General features: G+C 46.1%; 1 protein-coding gene across 2 annotated transcripts in view; it reads left to right on the top strand.

Moving 5' to 3' along the window:
* Window positions 1–17,011, top strand: part of LOC147099792 (ferritin heavy chain, oocyte isoform-like) — a 346,456-nt gene that overhangs the window by 309,462 nt on the left and 19,983 nt on the right. The gene's annotated exons all lie outside the window — the stretch shown is intronic.

Raw genomic sequence — 17,011 nt, 5'->3', positions numbered from 1 at the left:
CTTTGTGTGTTATGGAACCTACACCAGAGTATTATTCATTCACATTTTCAGATTCTGTAGAACCGGGACCCATGAGGCTTGACTTTCCATTAAATATTTCTCCCCATCACACAATCCCTTCGGATGTAAAGACAGGAATTTCTCACAGAAAAACAGGGGTGTATTTTCTAGCCCGTCACTCGGGGAGCTGCTACCAGGGCTGTACTTCTTTGTCGTCAGACTGAAGGAAATGTATCGGCACGGAGCGGGGTGAACGTCGACCTCATAGATTTTGTGAGATGCAAACAGTTACCATTAGTGCCGTTCTGACCTCAGTGCGGGGAGTGCTTGCAGCCGAACCGCACCCGAGTTCAACATGTTAAATTGGTATAGAACCTCGGTTAGACTACACTTGGAGTACGGTGCACGGTTCTGGTCTCCATAGATTCATAGAATAGTGCAGCACAGAAGGAGGCCATTCGGCCCATCGAGTCTGTCCCGGCTCGTTCAAAGAGCAATCCAGTTAGTCCCACTCCCCCGCTCTTTCCCCAGGAACCTGGAATTTTTTCTACTTCAAGTATTTATCCAATTCCCTTTTGAAGGCCACTGTTGAATCTGTATCCACCGCCCCATCAAGCAGCTCATTCCCAATCCTAACCACTCCTTGTGTAACAACGTTTTTCCTCCTGTCGCCTCTGGTTCTTTTGCGAATCATCTTAAATCTGTGTCCTCTGGTTAGCGACCCTTCAGCCATTGGAAACAGTTTCTCTTTATTTACTCTATCGAAACCCTTCATGATTTTAAACACCTCTGTCAAATCTCCCCTTAGCCTTCTCTGCTCTAAGGAGAATATTACAAAAAGGATATAGAGGCACTGGAGGAGGTGGAAATTTGATTTACAAGAATGACAGCAGAACTGAGAGGTTATATCGATCAGGAATGACTGAACAGGCTGGGGCTCTTTTCTCTAGAAATAAGAAGGCTGAAGGGTGACCTAATAGAGGTCTTTAAAATGATGAAGGTGTTTTGATAAGGTAGATGGAGAGAAAATGCTTTCACTTGTGGTCTTTTGTGGTTGCACAATTTATCTGCAGCTTAAGAAAATGTCAAATAAAGTTTATCAACATAAATTAAAGTAACATCAGCCAGGGATCAGTTGTCCCTCCTTTTGGTTGTACAATTTATCTGCAAATTTAAGGAAAACGTCGAATAAGGCTTATCAACTTAGATTAGAATGACATCGGCCGGGGTGACGATGCCCTCCAGTCCCCGCGGCGCCCACCGGTCTCGGAAGGCCTCGAGCGTGCCGGCGGACACCGCGTGCTCCATCTCCAGGGCCACCCGGGCGCGAACATAGCCGCGGAACGGAGGCAGGCAATGCTTTCGCTTGTGGGGGAGTCCAGAACTCAGGGCCATAAGTATAAGATAGTCACTAATAAATCTAACAGGGGATTCAGGAGCAACTTCTTCAGTGGTGATAATGTGGAACTCGCTACCACATAGGAGTAGTTGAGGCGAAGAGCAGAGATGCATTTAAGGTGAAGTTTGGTAAGAAAGGAATAGAAGAATATGCTGATCGGATTAGATGAAGAAGGGCGGGAGGAGGCTCGTGTGGAGTATAAACCCTGGCACGGAGCAGTCGGGCCGAATGGCCAGTTTCTGTGCTGTAAATTTGATGTAATTCTTAAAACACGGGCGCCTGTAAAGTTTTTCACAACGAGTGAGCTGAAGACTTTGTTTTGTCTGAAACATGAAGCCATCAAACCCGTCAGCACGCAAACCCATCCCGACTCGTAGAATTGCGGCTCATCGTCGTGTGAAATGTGGGGACTCAGATACCCCAGAAATGCCTCCGAGAGATGCAAAGACATCAACGTGGAATGGCTGAAGATGGCAATTTCATTGCACCCGCTGCAGTTCTCAGCTAAGTTCCTAAATTAGCGTGTAAACACTGGCGTGTTGTAGCTTCAGCATCAACGGTTGAATCCATTCCTGGGGGTGAAGGACACAAATGGAGATGCAGTAGGATTTGGAAAGGATGATTGCTATTTGGTGCGAACTGCACAATGGGCCTGAATACCAATCAATACATTTATGGAGGAGCTGCTGGTAGTGGGTTTATACATTGATGGAACAGGCAGGGAGGGGGGAAAAGAGTTTCAGGAGAAGTATCTATTTAACTTGGGGGGTTGTACTTTGTTCATTTAATGAAATACATTTACTCCTTCCAGAAGGATTATATTTTGTGGGAATACAGTTCCACATGGATTCCTCATCCTTCAATACCTTACCCAAGACCATGAGTGTTGGCAGGTTGGTCAACCATGGTGGGGGAGGAGAGGGGTCCCAGAACAAAGCCCAATAGGGTATTCACACTTTCCTAGTAAGATATCTTTGGAATTCTCTACCCCAGAGCACTGTGGATGCTGAATCATTGCCCTTTGTCTGCAACACAAGATTGAAGTATTTGCAAGAAATACATACAATTGAATGGAGATCTTTCAACCGGTGTCTGAATATCCAAGTTAAATATAGTAAAATTACAGCAGCAAAAAAAAAATTCATATGACTGTTCCCATTGGCAGAAGGTTCAAGAACCAGAGGCCACCAATTGAAGGTGATTGGCAGGAGGCCCAAAGGCAACCTGAGGAAAAACATTTTTATGCAGGGAGTGGTTAGGATCTAGAATGCACTACCCGCGGGTGGTGGAGGCTGATTCAATCGTGGCTTTCAAAAGGGAACTAGAAAATACCAGAAAGAAAAAAATTGCAGGACTACAGGAAGAAATGGTGGGGGAGTGGGATGAGCTGAAATGCCCCTGCAGAGAGCCGGTACGGGCTCGACGGGCCGAATGGCCTCCTGTGCTATAACCATTCTATGACCGAATCCCATGACAACACTGCTGCACAGCCTAGTGTAATACGGGAAATGTCACCAAGTTATGCTAACTGGAACAAAAACCACTAAAATTTACAAAGAGTCAAAATCCAGTCCAATATTGAACAGTTTATTTACAGTTAGTGACATTTCACATTAAGAGCTCAGGTCTCTCAGCTCTTGTACAAAGTCACAAGCCATCATTCCCTACAGGACAGGAGTCTCACACACAATTATAAATACAAGTACTAAACACAATAGGCTTCATCCCTGCAGTCACTTCAGGTCACTCTTCCCCCAGGGTGTGCTTATCAAACAGGTACTCTCCCATGCCATTCTCAGGGGCTCCCAGTCTCTTCAAGTTGGTGATGTGATCGCCAAGCTTCTTGATCATCTTCACTTGCTCATCCAAGTAGTGGGTCTCCAGGAAGTCACACAACTGGAAAAAGAGGGGAACTAGTTATGTCCAGCAGCAGATTTCAAGGAACATCCTAGCTTCCCAGAGAGTTTAATCCTCTTGGACTGCAGGATAGTCTAGTGGTGCAATTGAGATTAATGGAATTACTGCATCATTAGATTAAACTTCCTGCACAATAGGGGCATAGATCCTCGAATCACTGGGACACATTTACTCGTCAATGTCCACAGTAGGCCAAGCTCCCACCAATCAAAAACCTAAAAAGCACCAACACAAAGCTATTGGGCATAGAGATCTTTTGAATAGGCTCAAGGTTCCACCACCTCCAACTTAACAAAATGCCCACATTACAGCATCAAGAACTTGCATGAGGGTCAGTCCTCTCAGTGGAGATTTTGTGCAGATCCAGCAGACTCTGGTTGACATTCTTCTCCAGCTGCAGAGCTCTCTGCATCGCCTCCAGACCATTGCTCCACTCATCCTGCTCTGGTTTCTGGAAAGGGAAATACAGACAGTTCACTGTACAATGGATTAAACAAACAAGTATTGAAGGAAATTAGGGGTGCAAACGTCTACTATTACCATGAATCAATGTTTTAACAGAAAATAGAACTACAGCATTAAGCCAACACAACTCCCGGAGTCAAATAACAGATGTATTGAAGGGGAAGCTAGATATGTACTAGGGAGAGGTGTATAAAAGAATATGCAGATAGGGTTAGATGACACACGGTGGGAACTGGTTCGTGGAGTATAAACTCTGTCATGGACAGACTTGGCCCGTGTTATAAATTGGAACCAATTGCTTTGGAAAGTATTTGAAACAATCAGTCTAAGGGGTTCCAGACAGAAGGTCACTCGTTTATTGAGCCAAACCTTGATGTCCGCCAAGATGATTCGGCCTCCACGCCGATTCTGGAATTTCATCAGTTTCTCCGCGTGCTCCCGTTCCTCGTGTGACTGCTCCTTGAAGAACTCGGCAAAGTGACGCAGGGCAACATCATCCCGGTCAAAGTAATAGGACTATGGAGAGATCAGAAAAGTCGTTGTGTATCTCATAGCAGACCCATCATGGGTATTGTACATAAAGCCAACCTGGATTTCGCTTTCTTTCAAAGGGTTCAAGTCTCACTGAACTTGTTGTACATTAGCACAGGCCTACTTACTTCACTAACCTGGTAGAGTGGACAGTCTGACCCCTAGCAATAGGGAAACTGGCCAATGGAAATGGCAAAAAAAGAGGCAACATGAGCAAACTCAAGTGCATGAACTGCCTGAAAAGGGTGGTGGGAGCAGATTAAATAGTAACTTACAATTATTGGCCCAGAGCTATTGCCAAGGGGCATTAGAAGCAAACCCATTAAAGTCTAGTCACAGTGCACAGTTCATGTAGTACAAAGAGGAGACACTGGTCTGAGTCTTACTGGCTACATTCATCCCATGGAACTAAAATTACCACAAGCAGCATTAATTTGGCACCTTCAACACTAATCAAGGCATTTCAGAGGAGAACCAGATACCAAGGAATAAAGGTTCATAAACCTTCAGAATTTGAAGTGCTTGGTCAAGGTCAAGAAGTAGGAAAGCAGAGGAGTTAAGGGAGAGTTCCCGAGTAGGGTCAAAGTGGCTGACGGATTTACCACCAGTACGGCAAAGGGAGTTAGCGAAAAGACAGAAGGGCACAAACTGATACTTAAAACTAGGAGATTAAGAATATTAGGAACAGGAGTAGGCCATTCAGCCACTCAAGCCTACTTCACCATTCAATTTGATCATGGCTGACCTGTAGCTTTACTCCATCCCCCTCGAGACCCTTACCCAACAAAACCATCTGTCTTGAAAGCTCCAATTGTCCCAGCATCCACAGCTAGGGGGCGGGAGGAGAAAGCAGGTAAAGAAAGTGTTCCAGATTTCCACCACCCTTGTGAAAAAGTACCTCCTGACTTCCCTCCTAAATGGGCTACTTCTAATTTTAAGATTACATCCCCTCATTGCAAAAGCAAAAGTAGGGAAAGGCCATGGAGTGATTTAGAAGTGAGGATAACAATTCTGATTTACACACTTTGAATGCAGAGTGTATTCCAAATATAAACTTCAACACCACACTCACAAGAGCCCAGGAAAGAGAATCATTAACATACTCAGAATATGGTTCAGTTACTGCAAGGACCAGAGAGGCAGTTTTTTAATTAATGCACAAGATGATTAATTAATATAATGCAATTTTAGCTCTAAAAATGAATTTACTGTGCATAGATTGAGGGGTGGGCTAGATACAGCACAGAATTTAGTAAAGTAACATTACATAGACTCCACTATGAAGTGGTCAGAAATACAAGACTCACCATGGAGAGATAAACATAGGAGGAATAGAGCTCCATGTTGATCTGCTTGTTGACAGCATCCTCACAGTCCTTGTGGTAGTTCTGACACACTTGAGAAGCCATCCTAATTATTATTATTTATTGCTAAATCTAAACTTTGTTGAAGTAAGAAGCTGGGATTTAACCAACCCCCCAAACTCCTAGTATTTATACTGCTGGATAATCCAGGGCGTGACCGCCTAGGTGATGAGTGACATTCCTCAATACCCAATCAGAAGTGGCAGCCTCTCTCTCAGAGCACCAATCAAGTAAAGGGAGGAGGGGGAGATGACACCCAGAGCCAATCATGACTTTGAAAAATGAGTGTCATTGGCTGACAAGGCAATAAGGATCCCAAAGGAAGGGGACACTAGCGTAGTGGTAAATTTAGTGAACTAATTAATCCGGAGGATTTGACTGATGATCTGAGTTCAAATCCATCCACGGCTGTTGGGGAATTTAAATTTATAGAAAAAAAAATAAGGATCCCAATCGCCCTGACTTTCCTCAAACACAGTTCGAATATCTGGAATCACAGGCTTATCTTTAGGCTAATCAATTGGGACGATTAAATCATCAATCAGAAACATTTAAACCATAAGTGCCCCCCTTTTTAAAGGGGCACAAACAATAAGTTCCAAATTATGACAAAACTGACATAAAAACTTTAAAAATTATAATTGAGTTCCCTGGATCCACTCCGCACTCCAGTCCCTCTCGTGCCCACCGGTTAGGGAAATCCTCAAAGGGAACCATCAGACACTGCGTGCTCCCTCTTCAGGGACACCCAGGCATTGGTTGTAGCCACGGAAGAGAGGTGGGCAGCCGGAGCGAACACCCCCCCCCGCATCGACCGCGCTCTGCCTGGACCAGTTGAGGGCCACCTTGCCCAGGTTAATTGAATCCTCCGTTGTTTGCGAGTCAGTGTCTTTTGAATAGTTCTGCGTGGTTCAGTGGGTTGGTCATTTTCAGGTATCTGCGGGTTTGAGGGAACATCCAAACTGATCAGTGAGTCTGCAAAGCGGGTCAGGAGAATGGAAAGTGCATGTGATGAATGTGACAAACACAAGTGCTCAGAAGTAAGAGAGGAAATAGCAGAGGCTCTGACCATCATTTTCCAATCTTCTCTGGCTTCAGGTGTGGTGCCAGAGGACTGGAGGACTGCTAATGTGGTACCGTTGTTTAAAAAGGGAGAAAGGGATAGGCCGAATAATTACAGGCCAGTCAGCCTAACCTCAGTGGTGGGAAAATTATTGGAAACATTTCTGAGCGACAGGATAAATCTTCATTTAGAAAGACACGGATTAATCAGTGACAGTCAGCATGGATTTGTTAAGGGAAGGTCGTGTCTGACTAACTTGATTGAATTTTTTGAGGAGGTAACCAGGAGGGTGAATGAGGGTAGTGCATTTGATGCAATGTAAATGGATTTTAGCAAGGTTTTTGATAATGTCCTGCAAGGCAGACTGGTCACGAAAGTTAAAGCCCATGGGATCCAAGGCAAAGGGGCAAGTTGGATCCAGAATTGGCTCAGAGGCAGGAAACAAAGGGTAATGGTCGAAGGGTGTTTTTGTGACTGGAAGGCTGTTTCCAGTGGGGCTCCGCAGGGCTCAGTACTGGGTCCTTTGCTTTTTGTGGTATATATCAATGATTTAGACTTGGATGTAGGAAGTATGATTAAGAAGGTTGCAGATGATACAAAAATTGGCTGTGTGGTTGATAATGAAGAAAGCTGAAGACTGCAGGAAGATATCAATGGACTGGTCAGGTGGGCAGAACAGTGGCAAAAGGAATTCAATCTGGAGAAGTGTGAGGTCATGCATTTGTGGAGGGCTAACAAGGCAAGGGTTAAATGGTAGGACACAGAAGTGCAGAAGATCAGAGGGACCTTGGAGTGCATGTCCACAGATCCCTGAAGGTAGCTGGACAGGTAGATAAGTTGGTTAAGAAGGCATACGGGATACTTGCCTTTATTAGCCGAGGCATAGAATATAAGAGCAGGGAGGTTATGCTTGAAATGTATAAAACACTGGTTAGGCCGCAGCTAGAGTACTGCGTGCAGTCCTGGTCACCACATTACAGGAAGGATGTGATTGCACTAGAGAGGGTGCAGAGGAGATTTACGAGGATGTTGCCTGGGCTGGGGAATTTTAGCTATGAGGAAAGATTGGATAGGCTGGGTTGTCCTATTCATCCCTCAAATAAAAACAGAAAATGCCGGAGACACTCGGCAGGTCAGGCAGCGTCTGTGAAGAGAGAAACAGAGTCAACGTTTCAGGTCGATGACCTTTCGTCAGAACTGGAAAAAAGCCGGAAATGGAACAGATTCTTAAGCAAGTGAAGAGGCTGGGAAAGGGGGGAGGGGAGGAAAGAACAAAAGGGACGGTCTGTGATAGGATGGACGGCAGGAGAGATTAAGAGACATTGAGAGATATTCAAGGCAAAGGGAGATGGTAATGGGACAGGTTAAGAAACAAAGGATGGCTCTAGATGAAGTGTAAATTGTGCTTTCTTTTAAATATTAATCCCTCAACCAACATAACAAAAACAGATGATCCAGTCATTATCACATTGTTGTTTGTGGGAGCTTGCTGTGTGCAAATTGGCTGCTATGCTTCCTACATTACAACAGTGACTACACTTCAAAAAGTACTTCATTGGCTGTAAAGTGCTTTGAGACGTCCGGTGGTCGTAAAAGGCGCTATAGAAATTCAAGTCTTTCTTTTCCCTAGTCTCATTCTTTTGTATTTTCCCACATTATATGCCATTTTCCACCCACCTATCCCGATCCCTTTGTATTTGTAGGTCCGCCTCACCCCCATTATTAGATTCATGCCAGCTTTAAATGATGGTTAACTGTGTATGTGTGTTTTTGTAATGTTTTAAATATGACCTTTTGCACGAGTACATTCCATGTATTTGACATGTACTGGGGTAAGTCTGGTCTATCCGCCGGGGAAAGGATGTTTGAGTTAAGCTGACGGGATTGGGGGGATTGCAGGAAGAGAGAGGCAATCACTGTGTGTACTCTTTTTGAGCAACCCATAAACAAAGAGACTAACTAAACTCAAAACATTAAGTGAAACTTAACAAATTAAGTTGAAATTTGGTTGCTGGGTGATGAATCACTCCAGTCCCCACGGGGCCCACCGGTCGCAGGCGGCCTCGAGCGTGCCGGGTTCACCGCGTGCTCCATCTCCAAGGACACCCGGGCACGAACGTGGCCACGGAAGAGCGGCAGTCAGTCGGCCGAACGACCCTCTGCTGCCTGGACCCAGTTGCTGGCAATCACTGTGTGTAGTGTTGGTTGTGTAGACTTTGTCCCACTGATGTGAAGAGACTATCTGTTATAGACTTGTTTTAGTGATTAATCTCTCTTGATGTTTGACTGTCGAGAAGGAAAGTACAAATGGAAAGAGGCGAGGAGACTGGTGAATCTTCTCTGGTGGAACAGGAAGTCCAGTAAATCATTCTGAGATGAGAGTTACTGAGGTTTCCCTCAATCTGGTCAGGGAAGGACGGTGCTGGGGTTCCATGGATACCTTGTGTTCCTGTTTGGACCACAACACTGTGGGATCAACAGGAAGGAACAGGCTAAGAAAGCACATCAAAGGTCTAACACTATTGAATGAAAGATGAAGTAAGGAAAAGTGGGACTAGTGGACTGACACATGTGTTCATGTGATACAGGTATGTTGAGAATAACCTCAGATTTTCACCCAAGGTCAAAACTCAGATAAAGCTCTAACACTGTGACCACGTCTCTAATTGTTTATCCTATAGTTACCTTGCTCTATTCTCCAACTCTCCATTAGGCTTAGAAGTGGCAGCTTTAGCCGTAGGAACCTAGTGCAGTGTGGTTCTAAGCCAATGGGACTCCATGAAGAGAGTATTGTTCTTCACCCCCTCCCCACCAACAGAAATGATCTTCACCAAGAAAAGAATCCCATAAAGGCCAGTTGGAACTCCCAGATTTGAATTAGGACAATTCTACTAGACTAGATTGGGTGTTTAACCAAATTGTCTGCAACTTAAAACATCAAATGAAACTTAAAATTTGGTTGCTGGGGTCGATGATGCATTCCAGTCGCTGCGGAGCCTACCCGTCACAGAAGGGCTCGAGCATGCTGGCCGACACCGCGTGCTCCATCTCCAGGGAGAACCAGGCGCAAACATGGCCACGGAAGACAGGCAGGCAATCGGGCCGAACAACACTCAACCGCCCGCTGCTTGGACCAGTTAATGGCCTTTTTGGGAAGGCCCAGGAGTAGTCCTATGAGAAGGTGCTCTCATCTGCCTGCTCCCTCCACACTGGGTGACCGAAGATCAGGAGCGTGGGGCTGAAATACAACCCAAAAAATTGAGCAGCTCCTTTCACATAATGAAAGGAGGACTGCCACCTCACATTCTGTGTAAACACAGCCCAGTGTACTCTTAGTTTGGACCAACAACAAATTTGACTGTAAATTAACAAAAGTTCAACTAAAACTTAACAAATCAAATTAAAATTTGGTTTTCCGGGTTGACGATGCACTCCAGTCCCCGCGGCGCCCACCGGTCGCGGAAATACTCAAGCGTGCCGGCGGACACCGCGTGCTCCATCTCCAGGGCCACCTGGGCGCAAACATGGCCGCGGAAGAGAGGCAGGCAATCCGCCTGAACGACCCCCCGGACCAATTGATGGCTTTTTTAGCCAGGCCCAGGCCGACAAGGAGGTCCTCCAACCTGCCCGCTCCCCTCCGCACCGGGTGACCGTAGATCAGGAGCGTGGTACTGAAGTGCAACCAAAAAAAATCGAAGAGCAGCCCCTTCGGGTAATGAAAGAGGAGCTGCAACCTCTCACATTCTATGTAAACGTGAAACACGGACTCCTCCAGGCCGCAAAAAATGCAGGCGGCCTGGGAGTCCGTGAACCTATTTAAAACCATATTGCACGGGACCACTCCGTGCAACAACCTCCAGGCCAAGTCCCCGATGTAACAAGGGAGGACTCCCGCGTCGAGAGCCCTCCATTGGGGACCTCCGCCACCACCGGTCAGCAAGACACCACGCCAAGGCGTGACCGGACGGCAGACACAGACGGCAAAGTGGAGTGTGCGCAGGAGCAGCCCGTACAGGAAACTCCTCCGCGCGGAATGAAAAGGCATGGAGGGCCTTTCCGCGAGACGGCGCAAGTTGTGAGGAGCCGGTTCACGAGGGGAGTTTCGGGGCCTGGCGCCGATTAGGAACTCCGTCTGAACGGGGGTAAGCTCGGACGGTATCGCCCCACGTGTTTGAGCCACCTCGATACACCTAGTGGACCTGGGGCCCAGTACCATTTTCACCGACTCGATGGCTTTGACCGCGAGCCGGACATTGGCCCAGGACAGGCGCCGCGCCAGCTCCTCCGGCACCATCAAGCAGATCCCCGACTCTGGTCACCTTGCCAGGCACAGCCCTGCGCTCCGCCAGCCACCCGAACCCACGGTCGCGGAGGTGCGGATTCCTGAGCAACGGCTCCCGAAGGAGAGCCGCCGCTCCTGACGGGGGAGAGCTCCGCCTGGAAGCGATGTAGTTCCAAACCCATGGCAGTTCCTGGTAGAAGACAGGCAGCTCCCGCAGGCTGGCACGCATGCCGCCCACTTTCACAAACAGGAACTGCGTGGCGTAATTGAGGCCGTGCAGCTGGTGGAAGAAATACGTCGCCAACGCACACCATCTCAGAGGACACAGCCCAGCGTAGCTCTTGTCTGAAGACAACCAAATGTTATCAGAAAATAAGCAACCACTCAAATTTACAAGGAGACAAAATCCAGTCCAATGTTGGACAGTTTATTTACAGTTAATATTACAGAGCCCAGGTCTCACAGCTCTTTGTACAAAGTCACACAACCCATCATTCCCTGAAGGACAGGGTCTCCCACACAATTATATAAACACGAGTACTGAACACAATAAGCTTCAGTCACTCTCCCCCAGGGTGTGCTTGTCAAACAAGTACTCTCCCATGCCATTCTCAGGGGCTCCCAGTCTCTTCAAGTTGGTGATGTGATCTCCAAGCTTCTTGATTATCTTCACTTGCTCATCCAAGTAGTGGGTCTCCAGGAAGTCACACAACTGAAAAGAAACAAAAAGTGAAACTAGTTATGGCCAGTAGCAGATATCAAGGAACATCCAAGCTCCCCCCACTTCCTCTAGAGTTGGGATTTTAATCCTCTTGGACTGGAGGATAGTCAAGTGGTGTAATTGAGATGATGTAAATTTGCTCAAATGATCTAGTAATTCCTGTACAATAGATGCTTAGATCCTGGAACCACTGCGACACACTTATTCTCAATGTCCACATAAGGCCAACTGTCCCATCCTCACCCCAACCCCCTTAAGAACCCAGGAGACACCCCAACACAAAGCGATTGGGCATGTAGATTGTTGAATCGGCTCAAGGACAGCAAGGTTCCACCACCTCCAACATACCCAAAAACCCACCAAGAACTTACATGAGGGTCAGTGCTCCCAGTGGAGAGTTTGTGCAGATCCAGCAGACTCTGGTTGACATTCTTCTCCATCTGCAGAGCTCTCTGCATCACCTCCAGACCATTGCTCCACTCATCCTGCTCTGGTTTCTGAAGGTGAAAGTCACAGTTCACTTACAATGAATTAAACAAAAAAGACAAGACAGCACAAGGAAAACAGGGGTGAAAAGCAGCCAGAAATCCATGTTACCATGAACCAATGTGTCACAGGAATATAGAATGACAGCATTGCTTTAGAAAGTATTGGAAACAAGGGGAACCCAACAGAAGGCCACTCATTTATTGAATCCAACCTTGATGTCCTCCAAGATGATTCGGCCTCCACGCCGATTCTGGAATTTCATCAGTTTCTCAGCATCCTCGTGTTTCTCATGTGACTGCTCCTTGAGGAACTCTGCAAAGTGACGCAGGGCAACATCATCCCGGTCAAAGTAATAGGACTGTGGAGAGAATTTTAAACAGCTTCATCAGACCTAGATCTTCATATACAATGCAAGATTATATTTACCCCTAGTTAGCTAGTGAGTTCTTAATCTTGCAAAAATAGATAGAACCATAGAAGATAGGAGCAGTAGTAGGCCATTCGGCCCCTTGAGCCTGTTCCAACGTTTAGTGAGATCATGGCTGATCATCCAAACAAGTACCCTGTCCCTGGCTTCTCCCTTGATCCTGAAGATACCATTGGTTAACTAGCAAAATGCAATTCACTTCACTAATCTGAACATGTTGGCCAGCTTCTCCTCCCAAGAACCAGGATGAAACAGTCAACCAACAAATAAAAACTATAAACTACAGTTCAGGATTATATTTCATGACCAGTCAAACTAAACTCTACTGCTGGATAAGTAGTCCCTCCTCTATTTCCTGTCATTCAGATGAGATGTTAAACAGAGGCCCTGTCTGTCCTCAGGTGGATGTGAAAGATCTCAAGGCACTACTTCAGAGAACAGGGGAGTTCTCTCCAGATTCCCAGGCCAATATTTATCCCTCAACCAAAACAGATGATCTGATGAGTCTCATTGTTTGTGCAAGCTTACTGTGCACAAATTGGCTGCTGCATTTCCCACATAACAGGTGACTTCATTGACTACCTCCCAAAGTGCCTTGTAGCCAAAGAGATCTAGGCACAGTGAACAAGGCTTCAACACCAGGATTCCCAGAACTTCACTTCCAGTTAAACAGAAAGCTAGTGAGGACCTGCCATCATGTCACTCACTACAGTCACCCCACTGAAACTGAACTTTGTTTCATATCAACAAGCACCAACAGTCACTTGACCAGGTTTGTGCTCTTCTGTTACAAACTCAGGCAGCAGCTGAGCTCGTTCCATATATTAAACCTGCTCAACAGAGTGCAGCTGCTACAAGGAGCAGGCCATCAACACAACAAGCTCACCCTGAAGTACTCACTGCTCAAAGATTGCTTCCCCAGGTAAGGAAGTCAAGAGAAATATAGTTGAAAGCCAGTTCATGGAACTACAGAATGTCCAGCTTTTAAGAATACAGCAACAAGGAATACAAGACTCACCATGGAAAGATAAACATAGGAGGAATAGAGCTCCATGTTAATTTGCTTGTTGACAGCATCCTCACAGTCCTTGTGGTAGTTCTGACGTACTTGGGAGGCCATCTTCACTATTTCCTGTTATACTATTACTGCTCACTAGCACCTAGAAAGTTCAAAAACTAACCCTTTCTAACTCAAGCTCTTGTATTTATACTACTGGGACAGCCTGCATTCAAACAAGGAATGACATCACCAATGACGATTGACAATCCCTGAGAGCCAATCAGGAATCTTTCCTGAATCCAGGCACCAATTAACAAAGGAGAGGGTGTGTGGGGGAGGAGGGGGTGAGACCCAGAGCCAATCAGAGCTATGGAAAACCGGCAGGTTTGGGAGATCAGTCTCGGTGATGTCATTGCTTTTGGGTTCCTTGACCTTCTTCAAATCGGAAAGTCTCTCGTTGTTTGATGCTCTCATTTGAATTAAATGACAATTTGCTGCTTCCAAAAGCTCAAGGTGCTGAGAATCATCCTTCGCTATCGATGAATTTTCCTGCAATTGTTCCTTCATCGTCGCTGGGTCAAAATCCTGGAACTCACTGCCTAACAGCATTGTGGGAGTACCTTCACCGCACGGAGTTCAAGGCGGCGGCTCACCCCCACCTTCTCCAGGGCGACTCGCGCCGGGCAATACATTCTGGCCGTTGACAGCGACGCCCACATCCCGTGAATTAATATTCTAAAAATGGAATCAATTGATTGGAAACATCTTTGTGTGTTATGGAACATACACCAGAGTATTATTCATTTCACATTTTCAGATTCTGTAGAACCGTGACCCATGAGGCTTGACTTTCCATTAAATATTTCTCCCCATCACACAATCCCTTCGAATGTAAAGACAGAAATTTCTCTTCCAGAAAAACAGGCATGTTCCCAATGGCGGGGAGTCCAGAACCAGGGGTCACAGTCTAAGGATAAGTGGGAAGCCATTTAGGACTGAGATGAGGAGGAATTTCTTCACCCAGAGAGTGGTGAAGCTGTGAAATTCTCTGCCACACAGGGCAGTTGAGGAAAATTCATTAAATATATCCAAGAAGGATTTGAATATATTTCTTGAGGCTAAAGGGATCAAGGGATATGGGGAGAAAGCAGGGACAGGGTACTGAATTTGGATGATCAGCCACGATCTCATTAAATGGCTGAACAGGCTCGAGTTGCCGAATGGCCGACTGATGCTCCAATCTTCTATGTTTCTCTGTGTATTTTCTAGCCCGTCACTCGGGGAGCTGCTACCAGGGCTGTGCTTCTTTGTAGTCAGACTGTAGGAAATGTATCGGCACGGAGCGGGGTGAACGTCGACCTCATAGATTTTGTGAGATGCAAACAGTTACCATTAGTGCCGTTCTGACCTCAGTGCGGGGAGTGCTTGCAGCCGAACCGCACCCGAGTTCAACGTGTTAAATTGGTATCGAACCTCGGTTAGACTACACTTGGAGTACTGTGCACGGTTCTGGTCTCCATAGAATCATAGAATAGCGCAGCACAGAAGGAGGCCATTCGGCCCATCGAGTCTGTCCCGGCTCGTTCAAAGAGCAATCCAGTTAGTCCCACTCCCCCGCTCTTTCCCCAGGAACCTGGAATTTTTTCTACTTCAAGTATTTATCCAATTCCCTTTTGAAGGCCACTATTGAATCTGTATCCACCGCCCCATCAGGCAGCGCATTCCCAATCCTAACCACTCCTTGTGTAACAAAGTTTTTCCTCCTGTCGCCTCTGGTTCTTTTGCTAATCATCTTAAATCTGTGTCCTCTGGTTATCGACCCTTCAGCCATTGGAAACAGTTTCTCTTTATTTACTCGATCGAAACCCTTCATGATTTTAAACGCCTCTATCAAATCTCCTCTTAGCCTTCTCTGCTCTAAGGAGAATATTACAAAAAGGATATAGAGGCACTGGAGGAGGTGGAAATTTGATTTACAAGGATGATAGCAGAACTGAGAGGTTATATCGGTCAGGAATGACTGAACAGGCTGGGGCTCTTTTCTCTAGAAATAAGAGGGCTGAAGGGTGACCTAATAGAGGTCTTTAAAATGATGAAGGTGTTTTGATAAGGTAGATGGAAAGAAAATGCTTTCACTTGTGGTCTTTTGTGGTTGCACAATTTATCTGCAGCTTCAGAAAATGTCAAGTAAAGTTTATCAACTTAAATTAAAGTAACATCAGCCAGGGATCAGTTGTCCCTCCTTTTGGTTGTACAATTTATCTGCAAATTTAAGGAAAATGTCAAATAAGGCTTATCAACTTAGATTAGAATGACACCGGCCGGGGTGACGATGCACTCCAGTCCCCGCGGCGCCCACCGGTCTCGGAAGGCCTCGAGCGTGCCGGCGGACACCGCGTGCTCCATCTCCAGGGCCACACGGGCGCGAACATAGCCGCGGAACAGAGGCAGGCAATGCTTTCGCTTGTGGGGGAGTCCAGAACTCGGCCATAAATATAAGATAGTCACTAATAAATCTAACAGGGGATTCAGGAGCAACTTCTTCAGTGGTTAGAATGTGGAACTCGTTACCACATGGAGTAGTTGAGGTGAAGAGCAGAGATGCATTTAAGGGGAAGTTTGCTAAAAAAGGAATAGAAGAATATGCCGATCGGATTAGATGAAGAAGGGCAGGAGGAGGCTCGTGTGGAGCATAAACACCGGCACGGAGCAGTCGGGCCGAATGGCCTGTTTCTGTGCTGTAAATTCAATGTAATTCTTAAAACTTGGGCGCCTGTAAAGTTTTTCACATCGAGTGAGCTGAAGACTTTGTTTTGTCTGAAACATGAAGCCGTCAAACTCAGCCCGACTCGTAGAATTGTGGCTCATCGTCGTGTGAAATGTGGGGACTCCGATACCCCAGAAATGCAAAGACATCAACGTGGAATGGCTGAAGATGGCAATTTCATTGCAGCCGGTGCAGTTCTCAGCTAAGTTCCTAAATTAACGTGTAAACACTGGCGTGTTGCAGCTGCAGCATCATCAACAGTTGAATCCATTCCTGGGGGTGAAGGACACAAATGGAGATGCAGTAGGATTTGGAAAGGATGATTGCTATTTGGTATGAACTGCACAATGGGCCTGAATACCAATCAATACATTTATGGAGGAGCTGCTGGTATTGGGTTTATACATTGATGGAACAGGCAGGGAGGGGGGAAAAGAGTTTCAGGAAAAGTATCTATTTAACTTGGGGGGTTGTACTTTGTTCATTTAATGAAATACATTTACTCCTTCCAGAAGGATTATATTTTGTGGGAATACAGTTCCACATGGATTCCTCATCCTTCAATACCTTACCCAAGACCATGAGT

This window comes from Somniosus microcephalus, chromosome 28 (genome assembly GCF_052327205.1).
Source record: "Somniosus microcephalus isolate GS21.2 chromosome 28, FLI_Smic_1.0, whole genome shotgun sequence".
Classification (NCBI taxonomy): domain Eukaryota; kingdom Metazoa; phylum Chordata; class Chondrichthyes; order Squaliformes; family Somniosidae; genus Somniosus; species Somniosus microcephalus.
The sequence above is the reverse complement of the archived record's forward strand: the minus strand, read 5'-3'. Positions and strand labels throughout refer to the sequence as shown.